Genomic DNA, 13,248 nt, shown 5'->3' with positions numbered 1-13,248 from the left:
ACAGGAGCAGTATTATAGTAGTATATTCCTGTATACAGGAGCAGTATTATAGTAGTATATCCCTGTATATAGGAGCAGTATTATAGTAGTTATATTCCTGTATATAGGAACAGTATTATAGTAGTTATATCCCTGTATATAGGAGCACTATTATAGTAGTTATATCCCTGTATATAGGAGCAGTATTATAGTAGTATATTCCTGTATATAGGAGCAGTATTATAGTAGTTATATTCCTGTATATAGGGGGCAGTATTATAGTAGTTATATTCCTGTATGTAGGAGCAGTATTATAGTAGTTATATTCCTGTATATAGGAGCAGTATTATAGTAGTTATATTCCTGTATATAGGAGCAGTATTGTAGTATATTCCTATATATAGGAGCAGTATTATAGTAGTTATATCCCTGTATATAGGGGGCAGTATTATAGTAGTTATATCCCTGTATATAGGAGCAGTATTATAGTAGTTATATTCCTGTATATAGGAGCAGTATTATAGTAGTTATATCCCTGTATATAGGAGCAGTATTATAGTAGTTATATTCCTGTATATAGGAGCAGTATTATAGTAGTTATATTCCTGTATATAGGAGCAGTAGTATAGTAGTTATATCCCTGTATATAGGAGCAGTATTATCGTAGTTATATTCCTGTATATAGGAGCAGTATTATAGTAGTTATATTCCTGTATATAGGGAGCAGTATTATAGTAGTTATATTCCTGTATATAGGGAGCAGTATTATAGTAGTTATATTCCTGTATATAGGGAGCAGTATTATAGTAGTTATATCCCTGTATATAGGGGGCAGTATTATAGTAGTTATATCCCTGTATATAGGAGCAGTATTATAGTAGTATATTCCTGTATATAGGAGCAGTATTATAGTAGTATGTTCCTGTATATAGGAGCAGTATTATAGTAGTATATTCCTGTATATAGGAGCAGTATTATAGTAGTTATATCCCTGTATATAGCAGTATAATAGTAGTTATATTCCTGTATATAGGAGCAGTATTATAGTAGTTATATTCTTATATATAGGGGGAAGTATTATAGTAGTATATCCCTGTATTTAGGAGCAGTATTATAGTAGTTATATTCCTGTATATAGGGGCAGTATTATAGTAGTTATATTCTTGTATATAGGAGCAGTATTATAGTAGTTATATTCCTGTATATAGGAGCAGTATTATAGTAGTTATATTCCTGTATGTAGGGAGCAGTATTATAGTAGTTATATTCCTGTATGTAGGGGGTAGTATTATAGTATATTCCTGTATATAGGAGCAGTATTATAGTAGTATATTCCTGTATATAGGAGCAGTATTATAGTAGTTATATTCCTGTATATAGGGGGTAGTATTATAGTATATTCCTGTATATAGGAGCAGTATTATAGTAGTATATTCCTGTATATAGGAGCAGTATTATAGTAGTTATATTCCTGTATATAGGGGGCAGTATTATAGTAGTTATATCCCTGTATATAGGAGCAGTATTATAGTAGTATATTCCTGTATATAGGAGCAGTATTAGAGTAGTATATTCCTGTATATAGGAGCAGTATTATAGTAGTATATTCCTTTATATAGGAGCAGTATTATAGTAGTATATTCCTTTATATAGGAGCAGTATTATAGTAGTTATATTCCTGTATATAGGGGGCAGTATTATAGTAGTATATTCCTGTATATAGGAGCAGTATTAGAGTAGTATATTCCTGTATATAGGAGCAGTATTATAGTAGTATATTCCTTTATATAGGAGCAGTATTATAGTAGTATATTCCTGTATATAGGGGCAGTATTATAGTAGTTATATCCCTGTATATAGGGAGCAGTATTATAGTAGTTATATTCCTGTATATAGGAGCAGTATTATAGTAGTTATATTCCTGTATATAGGAGCAGTATTATAGTAGTTATATCCCTGTATATAGGAGCAGTATTATAGTAGTTATATCCCTGTATATAGGAGCAGTATTATAGTAGTTATATCCCTGTATATAGGAGCAGTATTATAGTAGTTATATTCCTGTATATAGGAGCAGTATTATAGTAGTTATATTCCTGTATATAGGGTGCAGTATTATAGTAGTTATATTCCTGTATATAGGAGCAGTATTATAGTAGTTATATCGCTGTATATAGGAGCAGTATTATAGTAGTTATATTCCTGTATATAGGAGCAGTATTATAGTAGTTATATTCCTGTATATAGGAGCAGTATTATAGTAGTTATATTCCTGTATATAGGAGCTGTATTATAGTAGTTATATTCCTGTATATAGGAGCAGTATTATAGTAGTTATATCGCTGTATATAGGAGCAGTATTATAGTAGTTATATTCCTGTATATAGGAGCAGTATTATAGTAGTTATATTCCTGTATATAGGAGCGGTATTATAGTAGTTATATTCCTGTATATAGAAGCGGTATTATAGTAGTTATATTCCTGTATATAGGAGCAGTATTATAGTAGTTATATTCCTGTATATAGGAGCGGTATTATAGTAGTTATATTCCTGTATATAGGTGCAGTATTATAGTAGTTATATCGCTGTATATAGGAGCAGAATTATAGTAGTTATATCCCGTTATATAGGAGCAGTATTATAGTAGTTATATTCCTGTATATAGGGGGCAGTATTATAGTAGTTATATCGCTGTATATAGGAGCAGTATTATAGTAGTTATATCGCCGTATATAGGAGCAGTATTATAGTAGTTATATTCCTGTATATAGGAGCAGTATTATAGTAGTTATATTCCTGTATATATGAGCAGTATTATAGTAGTTATATCCCGTTATATAGGAGCAGTATTATAGTAGTTATATTCCTGTATATAGGGGGCAGTATTATAGTAGTTATATCGCTGTATATAGGAGCAGTATTATAGTAGTTATATCGCCGTATATAGGAGCAGTATTATAGTAGTTATATTCCTGTATATAGGGGGCAGTATTATAGCAGTTATATTCCTGTATATAGGAGCAGTATTATTGTAGTTATATTCCTGTATATAGGGAGCAGTATTATAGTAGTTATATCGCTGTATATAGGAGCAGTATTATAGTAGTTATATTCCTGTATATAGGAGAAGTATTATAGTAGTTATATTCCTGTATATAGGAGCAGTATTATAGTAGTTATATTCCTGTATATAGGAGCAGTATTATAGTAGTTATATTCCTGTATATAGGAGCAGTATTATAGTAGTTATGCAGGTCAGTAGAGTTCAGTCGGCCCTGTCGATACCGCAAACCAACGGATGTCAGGTAGCGACCAAGACACAGATAGCTCGTACTCGTGGTGCTCCCGGGAAATGCTGAGTGCAAACAAGACAAAAAGAGAGTAAAGCGCGGGGCACTCACTGATAACTTCAAGCTTGATAGTCCTTTATTGCATGTGGCTAAGGTCCTAGGGAAGGCAGGACAGATGGACTAGGCGGGCGCGTACACCCTCGGAGCGACGTTTCACACCCTTATGGCACTTCTTCCTGCTGGGAAAGTCGCCCGAACTTGGGAAGGGGTGTGTTTAAATACCATCACCAAAAAAAACAAACAGTGAAAAAATGTATATAACACACATAATTCATAGGCAGTTGTTATAGTCATTGCGCTCGTTGAGTCCCACTGCATTTAGATTAGAGATCCAGAGCACTTCTCTGACCAAGAGACGTCTATGCCAGTCACTACCTTCTGCCGGGGTTTTAACTCTTTCTAACCCCATATGGTGTCCCCCTTATGGACAGTATGGATGTGCTCGGTCAGGCGTGGCACACCTTTACCTGATCGGACCGAGTACACGTGTTCTTTGAAACGGATCCACATCTATTTAGTCTTACCGACATAAAACGGGAACATGGACAAAAAAATCACATAAACCAGGTGTGTGCTGTGACAGGTAACGTTTCTCACTGATATTTCTCTGCCATTAGGCCTGATGAAGGATTTGTCATGGAAGTTGTTACAGTAGCCGCACGGTGGCAGAGTTTGGCTCAGCCAATTAGGTGTAGAGGTTTCTGCCTTGAGGACGGTGTTCAATTCATTGCCGATAGTAACGTTTTCCTACAAGTGATGACTGGTGGATTATGAACCTTAGGACTAAGATCAGTATCAGCTTCTTATATCTTCCAGTGCTTCCTTATAGCTGAAGCAATGATTTTATTAAAGGGGGTATTCTGAAAGGCAAATGCAAATCTATCAGGGGCGTTACTTTTGTATGACTGGCGCAGGAGTGTATTCCGATCCAGGGCAGTGGCTCTTGTTATACTATTAGCAGCAATGTCCTCCGGATATCCTCTACTGAGGAAGCCCTGTTTAAGTTTTTCGGCTTGATTCATGAAGCCTTCATCGGAAGAGTTGATTCTTCTAAGCCTGGTCATTTGCCCATAGAGGATGGCATTGCCCACTGTGGCCGGATGGGAGCTTTGATAATATAACAAAGCATTGCATGAGGTGGGTGTCACAAAAGCGCCAGACGTAGGTAGGGAACAGGACAAGACAGTGAGCCCTAAAGCTAGAACCCACCTTCTGTCCCTACCTACTTGCCTTAATGGCCGCGGACAACCACGGTGTCAGTCCTACACCAGGTGATACACAAAACAAGACAGATGAAACAAACACAATAATAAAGAGTCTACGGTCCGGGTCAGCGAGGTACAAAAACGTAAGGCAGAAGAAGAGTCGGGGACAGGCAAGGAGGTCAGGGCAGGCAGCAGACAAAGCAGGTTGGGAGATGAAGCAATAGGTCAGACAACAGAAGTAACAGAACCAGGAGAGATGCCGCACTTAGCTGAGTAACACTCAATAGCCAGCAGGGAAATGAGGAGTCTGCTGCTTTTTATCTGGGATCAGGGACTGGGTCCAGCACGTGATTGGATCGGCCCTGATCCCAGCCCCCAGCTCAGCTGGACAGGTCGTTCACACAGAGCAAAAGGGGCGGATTACGTGAGGAAATATTTCCGCCTCAAATCAACTGACGCTGAATTCTGAGCAGAATGTAAGCAGAATCCCTGCGTATTCCGCTAGGAAAGTGTTCAGCTCGTAATCAGCTCTTGACAAATTCAGCGCGGAATACTCGAGGAATCCGCATGCATTCAGCGCTGAAATTCAGCGAGTATTTGGCGAGTAAACTAGACTATACCAGAATATATACTAGAATCCTCCTCCCCCCTTTTTTTTTCCCCATTTCTGCGCTGATTCAGCGCGTAATTTTCGCTTGTATTACGCTTGTATTCCGCGCTGAATACACGCATATTCTGCGCTGAAACAGAAAATCTGAGCCCCATTGGTTTGTATAGGCTTCCGCTAGCGGAAAGCGGATTAGTTCAGTGCGGAAATTCCACCGTGTGAACTGCAGAGCAGAATTTCCATTCAACACAATGGAAATTAGCTCTGCACCTATTTTAATGGCTGAAATTTCAGCGCTGATTCAGCGCAGAAATTCAGCTGCTTTTGCTCTGTGTGAACGAGCCCTAAGAAGGAGTAACCCCCGCACTGCCAGAGTGTAACAGGCAATGCGGGTGTGGCTGGGAAACTAAGGGCCCTATTCCACAGTAACGATAATCGGCCGGATCGGCCCCATTTAGCCCGATTCGGCCGATTATCGTTCGGTGAAATAGAGAGAACGATCAGGCGATGATCGTGTCATCGGCTGATCGTTCATTGAGGGCCAGATCTAAAATCATCATTCCCCCACAGCGCATGGCTACAGTTGAATAGTGGTGCGCGGCGGGCGACCAACGATTTGAGAAGAAACAGCAGCAGCATCATCATACATTACCTGGCTGCAGGGCTTCTTCTCTGCGCTGTCTTCATCCCCGGGTCCTGCGCGCTCTATCTTCTGAATGGCCGGTCAGCTGACAGAGCGCTCAGCCAATCACAAGCCGGGACCGCCGCGGCCTGTCAGCTGACCGGCCATTCAGAAGATAGAGCGCGCGGGACCCGGGGAGGAGACGGAGTGGAGGACAAGCCCTGCAGCCAGGTAATGTATGATGCTGCAAGGGCTGCAAGGACATCGGTAACGATGTCCCTGCAGCCCTGGCTCAACGATCATCGTGCCGTGGAATAGGCCCAGTAAACTAGCGGTGATCTAACAGATCGCCGCTCGTTTACATTGTTGATCAGGCCCTGCTCGGCCCGTGGAATAGGACCCTAAGACAGCATTCAGACAGAACTGCAAACAAACAAGAACCAGAGGCTCAGCGCTTCCTTGGTCGCCCAGCACGGATCGAGGAGCGCAAAGTCACATTCCTGACAGTGGGCTTACGGTATAGCAATGTATGTAGGAGCCCCTCCTTCGCCTACACCCACACATCCATGATTCAATACATTGTCCCCTGTATTTATAGGGAACTGCTTGTTAGCACCGTTAACCTCATTAAGATAGTTGACAAAGTCATGGAATTGTGTCTCTGCGCCTTCCCATATTATGAAGAGGTCGTCAATGTACCTGAGAAGCAGTAATGAAAGGGTTACGTACAGAAAATATAACTCTATTCTCCACTTCAGCCAAAAATAGGCAAATAATCTTCTTTTTCTCCACAGGTCACCCCAGGTGGGGCCATAGACCAATTTCAGAAAGCAGTATCGGTGAAGGCTGTAATTTATCCCAAAATCGTACCTAATCTCACCTGAAGAGAAGGAAGAAAAAATCGCCCAGATTTGACGATAATCGCCCAGATTGGGCGGATAAGGTGGAGTGACAGTGGTATTATCAACCACACAGTATAATGAAGAAGCGGAGAAACAGCTGAGCAATACGGCCGTATACGCCAAGCTCAAGAAGGATCCAATAGGCAGAATTAGTGAATCTCTGCGCATATTGCCGCAGGAGCCATTGATGCCCAGCTCGCTGACAAATTGTCTCCCAATGATCCCCACAAGCCCAAATGGTACTTGCTCCCCAAAATTCATAAATCGCTGTCTCGGTGACAGAGGGGCTATCACAGTTTTTAGATTGGTCCCTCCGCCCTCTAGGACGCTATCCTTGCTGCAGAAGCGTTAATTGTAGATATATGGAAAGAAGTAAGCCATCCAAAATCAGATACTTTCTCACTTCTGACTCTGACTGGGTCATTGATGTTATATGTAGGAGAGGCCACATGTGATTCACGCAGCACCCATACACCCATACACCATTCCAAAAGGAAAGTTAGACTTACCTGTCTCCAAGCATTTTTTGAGGCTGGTCATGGAGGAAGAGATCTGAAATACATGATAATAGACAGGATTGCACCTCCGAAATATGGGGGAGATAGAAAAACAAGAGTGACAATGGATCTACAAACATTCACACCTAAAGGATTAAATGTAGACTATAAAGTCAGCAGGGGTTTGTACAGGGGATTTTCCTGTGGTATCTCTAGGATCATGTTCACACTTATGCTGGTGTTTACTTTGTGAAACATTAGATACTTACCTAGGTTTTTCTCTCTCTTTTGCAGTATGGTGGACCGGGAGCTCATTCTATTAACAAGAGGAAATACTGAGATGTTCTTCTAACATGAGTGAAACAACAGCAGGATATAGAAGCCGTAATGCAGTAGAATACGGTCTGGAGTGACCATCCGGCGTGGAAGGGGTGGAAGTTACCGGGAACGGCAGGGGTGGAAGTTACCGGGAACGGCAGGGGTGGAAGTTACCGGGAACGGCAGGGGTGGAAGTTACCGGGAACGGCAGGGGTGGAAGTTACCAGGAACGGCAGGGGTGGGAGTTACCGGGAACGGCAGGGGTGGGAGTTACCAGGAACGGCAGGGGTGGAAGTTACCGGGAACGGCAGGGGTGGAAGTTACCGGGAACGGCAGGGGTGGGAGTTACCGGGAACGGCAGGGGTGGGAGTTACCGGGAACGGCAGGGGTGGGAGTTACCGGGAACGGCAGGGGTGGGAGTTACCGGGAACGGCAGGGGTGGAAGCTACCGGGAACGGCAGGGGTGGAAGTTACCAAGAACGGCAGGGGTGGAAGTTACCGGGAACGACAGGGGTGGAAGTTACCGGGAACGGCAGGGGTGGAAGTTACCAGGAACGGCAGGGGTGGAAGTTACCGGGAACGGCAGGGGTGGAAGTTACCAAGAACGGCAGGGGTGGAAGTTACCGGGAACGACAGGGGTGGAAGTTACCGGGAACGGCAGGGGTGGAAGTTACCGGGAATGGCGCACACTAGTACCCAGCAGTGTGTCGGAGGTGTAATGAATTGGTCACAGTACTGACAATGATCCTATATGGTGAGACGATGACTGTCCCCCCTGAGCCGCTGCACGTCATTGTGATTGCACATACATCTTATGCCGCTCTTAGTCCGGACAGGAACCGATACCAGGACCTCACTGATCTGCCAATTCTCAGCACAATAGAAGTGACAAAATTCTGCTATGTGAACAACGTCTTAGCTCTTGTGAAGCAGTGAGCTTGTGGGACCACACAATGAAGTTTGGAACAACTATATTTATGTTGTATTTCTATCTACCTATAAATGGACTCTGAAATCATTTGTGGGATGTAGCTTCCCCTAATTCTCAAGCTATTATGGACACTATTATTCCCATATATTGCCATCAAATGTGGTGATAAGGGGTTAAGTTTGCACTTGTCTCTACACAGCTGCTGGTCTTTGAATCATTTTCTCACAACCAATGATGCTTTGTATGAATTTGTAACTCGTCTATATAAAGTTGTAATTGTTTCACAAAGTCACGCTATACTCACATGCCGCTATACTCACATGCCGCTATACTGCTATACTCACATGCCATATACTGCTATACTCACATGCCGCTATACTCACATGCCGCTATACTGCTATACTCACATGCCGCTATACTCACATGCCATATACTGCTATACTCACATCCCGCTATACTCACATGCCATATACTGCTATACTCACATCCCGCTATACTCACATGCCATATACTGCTATACTCACATGCCGCTATACTCACATGCCATATACTGCTATACTCACATCCCGCTATACTCACATGCCATATACTGCTATACTCACATGCCGCTATACTCACATGCCATATACTGCTATACTCACATGCCGCTATACTCACATGCCATATACTGCTATACTCACATGCCGCTATACTGCTATACTCACATGCCACTATTCTGCTATACTCACATGCCGCTATACTCACATGCCATATACTGCTATACTCACATGCCGCTATACTCACATGCCGCTATACTGCTATACTCACATCCCGCTATACTCACATGCCATATACTGCTATACTCACATGCCGCTATACTCACATGCCGCTATACTGCTATACTCACATGCCGCTATACTCACATGCCGCTATACTCACATGCCGCTATACTGCTATACTCACATCCCGCTATACTCACATGCCGCTATACTCACATCCCGCTATACTCATATGCCATATACTGCTATACTCACATGCCGCTATACTCACATGCCATATACTGCTATACACACATCCCGCTATACTTACATGCCGCTATACTGCTATACTCACATCCCGCTATACTCACATGCCGCTATACTCACATCCCGCTATACTCACATGCCATATACTGCTATACTCACATGCCGCTATACTCACATGCCGCTATACTCACATGCCGCTATACTCACATGCCGCTATACTCACATGCCATATACTCACATGCCATATACTCACATGCCGCTATACCGCTATACTCACATCCCGCTATACTCACATCCTGCTATACTGCTATACTCACATCCCGCTATACTGCTATACTCACATGCCATATACTCACATGCCGCTATACTCACATGCCATATACTCACATCCCGCTATACTGCTATACTCACATGCCATATACTCACATGCCGCTATACTCACATGCCATATACTCACATGCCATATACTCACATGCCGCTATACTCACATGCCATATACTCACATCCCGCTATACTGCTATACTCACATGCCATATACTCACTCTATCTATCTATCTATCTATCTATCTATCTATCTATCTATCTCCTATCTATCTATCTCCTATCTACTATCTATCTATCTCCTATCTATCTATCTCCTATCTATCTCCTATCTATCTCCTATCTATCTATCTCCTATCTATCTCCTATCTATCTATCTATCTATCTATCTATCTATCTCCTATCTATCTCCTATCTATCTATCTATCTATCTATCTATCTATCTATCTATCTATCTATCTCCTATCTATCTCCTATCTATCTATCTCCTATCTATCTCCTATCTATCTATCTATCTATCTATCTATCTATCTATCTATCTATCTATCTATCTCCTATCTATCTCCTATCTATCTATCTATCTCCTATCTATCTATCTATCTATCTATCTATCTATCTATCTATCTATCTATCTCCTATCTATCTATCTATCTATCTATCTATCTATCTATCTCCTATCTATCTCCTATCTATCTATCTATCTATCTATCTATCTATCTATCTCCTATCTATCTCCTATCTATCTATCTATCTATCTATCTATCTATCTATCTATCTCCTATCTATCTCCTATCTATCTATCTATCTATCTCCTATCTATCTATCTATCTATCTCCTATCTATCTCCTATCTATCTATCTATCTATCTATCTATCTATCTATCTCCTATCTATCTATCTATCTATCTATCTATCTATCTATCTATCTCCTATCTATCTATCTATCTCCTATCTATCTATCTATCTATCTATCTATCTATCTATCTATCTATCTCCTATCTATCTATCTATCTATCTCCTATCTATCTATCTCCTATCTATCTATCTCCTATCTATCTATCTATCTATCTATCTATCTATCTATCTATCTATCTATCTATCTATCTATCTCCTATCTATCTATCTATCTATCTATCTCCTATCTATCTCCTATCTATCTATCTCCTATCTATCTATCTATCTATCTATCTATCTATCTATCTATCTATCTATCTCCTATCTATCTATCTCCTATCTATCTATCTATCTATCTCCTATCTATCTCCTATCTATCTATCTATCTATCTATCTATCTATCTATCTATCTCCTATCTATCTATCTCCTATCTAACTATCTATCTATCTATCTATCTATCTATCTATCTCCTATCTATCTATCTATCTATCTATCTATCTATCTATCTATCTATCTCCTATCTATCTATCTATCTATCTATCTATCTATCTATCTATCTCCTATCTATCTATCTCCTATCTATCTCCTATCTATCTATCTCCTATCTATCTATCTATCTATCTATCTATCTATCTATCTATCTCCTATCTATCTATCTATCTATCTATCTATCTATCTATCTATCTATCTCCTATCTATCTATCTATCTATCTATCTATCTATCTATCTATCTCCTATCTATCTATCTATCTATCTATCTATCTATCTCCTATCTATCTATCTATCTATCTATCTATCTATCTATCTATCTATCTATCTATCTATCTCCTATCTATCAAATCAAATCAGCTTTATTGTCAGGTCTAAATAACATATTAGCCATTAGCATGGCCAAAGCAAACAGGAGATATTTGGGGGATGGGTGGGGAAGATGGGTGTCTGTGGTATCGTATGTGGCGGGATGGGGGGTGATACCGGGGTCAGGTAGTTGGAGTCCATGACGTATCACGCTCCTCTCAGTCTATGGCAGGCAGTGACGTATTGTGCCGCTATAGTTGCTGTGGTCTCTTCTTCCCCCAGCAGGATGGGTAGTTTCTCTTCCTCCTCCATGGTGGAGAAGCCTGGAAGGAGGTTGGAGAGTCTCCTATAGTGAGTGTCCCTCACTGCTGAGTATTTAGAGCAGTGTAGCAGGAAGTGGGCCTCATCCTCCACGGCCTCCTGGTCGCACTGCTGGCACAGTCGGCTCTCCCTGGGGTTGTACGTCTGTCGGTGCCGCCCTGTTTCAATGGCCAGGTTGTGGGCGCTCAGTCTGTAGCGGCTCAGGGTTTTCCGGTCTCTGTGGTTGGGTAGTTTCTCCAGGTATGGGGCCAGTCTGTACTCCCTCTGTAGTCTCTGGTATATGGGGCCAGTCTGTAATCCCTCTGTAGCCTCTGGTATATGGGGCCAGTCTGTAATCCCTCTGTTGTCTCTGGTATATGGGGCCAGTCTGTAATCCCTCTGTAGTCTCTGGTATATGGGGCCAGTCTGTAATCCCTCTGTAGTCTCTGGTATATGGGGCCAGTCTGTAATCCCTCTGTAGTCTCTGGTATATGGGGCCAGTCTGTAATCCCTCTGTAGTCTCTGGTATATGGTCAGTTTTTGGGATTCTCTGATGTCGTTCCTCCAGACGCTGAGGTAATCCTCCTTCTCCTTGTCTATCATCTTACAGATTTGGCTTTTCGTAATGATGTGCTGGTTGGCGGCTTGGTCAGGTTGGGTTTGGGAGACTTGTTCCCGGGGGCTTTGTTTTCCTGGGGTTTCTTGATGCACCAAGGCTTTGTGATGGTAGGAGCTGGGATGGCTGCTGTGTAGGTGGGCCCTGAATGATAGCGCCTTCTTGTGGACAGCAATGTGTAGTGGGAACCTGCCCAGCTCTGCTCGACAGGCGCTGTGTGAAGTGCTCCGATGGACCTGGAGAAGGTATTTACAGAATTCTAGGTGGAAGACTTCTGTGGGTCCGGAGTCCCATTTTGACCAGTCTGAGTATATCTCGGGGCCCCAGACTTCACTACCATACAGAAGGATTGGGGCAATGATGGTGTTGAATATTTTCAGCCACACTGTCACTGGTGGTCTAAGATGGTAGAAGCGCCTTCTTATGGCATAGAAGGTTCGGTAGGCTTTGTCCTTCAGGATTTCTGTGGCTTGTTTGAAGCTCCCTGATTGGCTGATTTCCAGGCCCAGGTAAGTGTACCGGTCTGTTTCTGCGAGTGGGTGGTTGTTCAGCAGAAAGGTAGAATGCCCGGGTGGTTTCTGTTTTCTTTTCTGGAACACCATGACGTTGGTTTTCTTTGGGTTGATGGGCAGAGCCCACGTGGTGCTGGATTTCTCCAGGATGAGCAGCTGGTCTTGGAGACCTTTCCCGGTTGGTGAGAGGAGGAGAAGGTCGTCTGCATACAAGAGAAATCTCACCTGGGAGAGAGGAGGGCGAGGCCTGGTGCAGAGGAGGGTGAGACCTGGTGCAGAGGAGGGCGAGACCTGGTGCCGAGGAGGGTGAGGCCTGGTGCAGAGGAGGGCGAGACCTGGTGCAGAGGAGGGTGAGGCCTGGTGCAGAGGAGGGTGAGGCCTGGTGCAGAG

The sequence above is a fragment of the Dendropsophus ebraccatus genome, chromosome 10 (genome assembly GCF_027789765.1).
Source record: "Dendropsophus ebraccatus isolate aDenEbr1 chromosome 10, aDenEbr1.pat, whole genome shotgun sequence".
Classification (NCBI taxonomy): domain Eukaryota; kingdom Metazoa; phylum Chordata; class Amphibia; order Anura; family Hylidae; genus Dendropsophus; species Dendropsophus ebraccatus.
The sequence above is the reverse complement of the archived record's forward strand: the minus strand, read 5'-3'. Positions refer to the sequence as shown.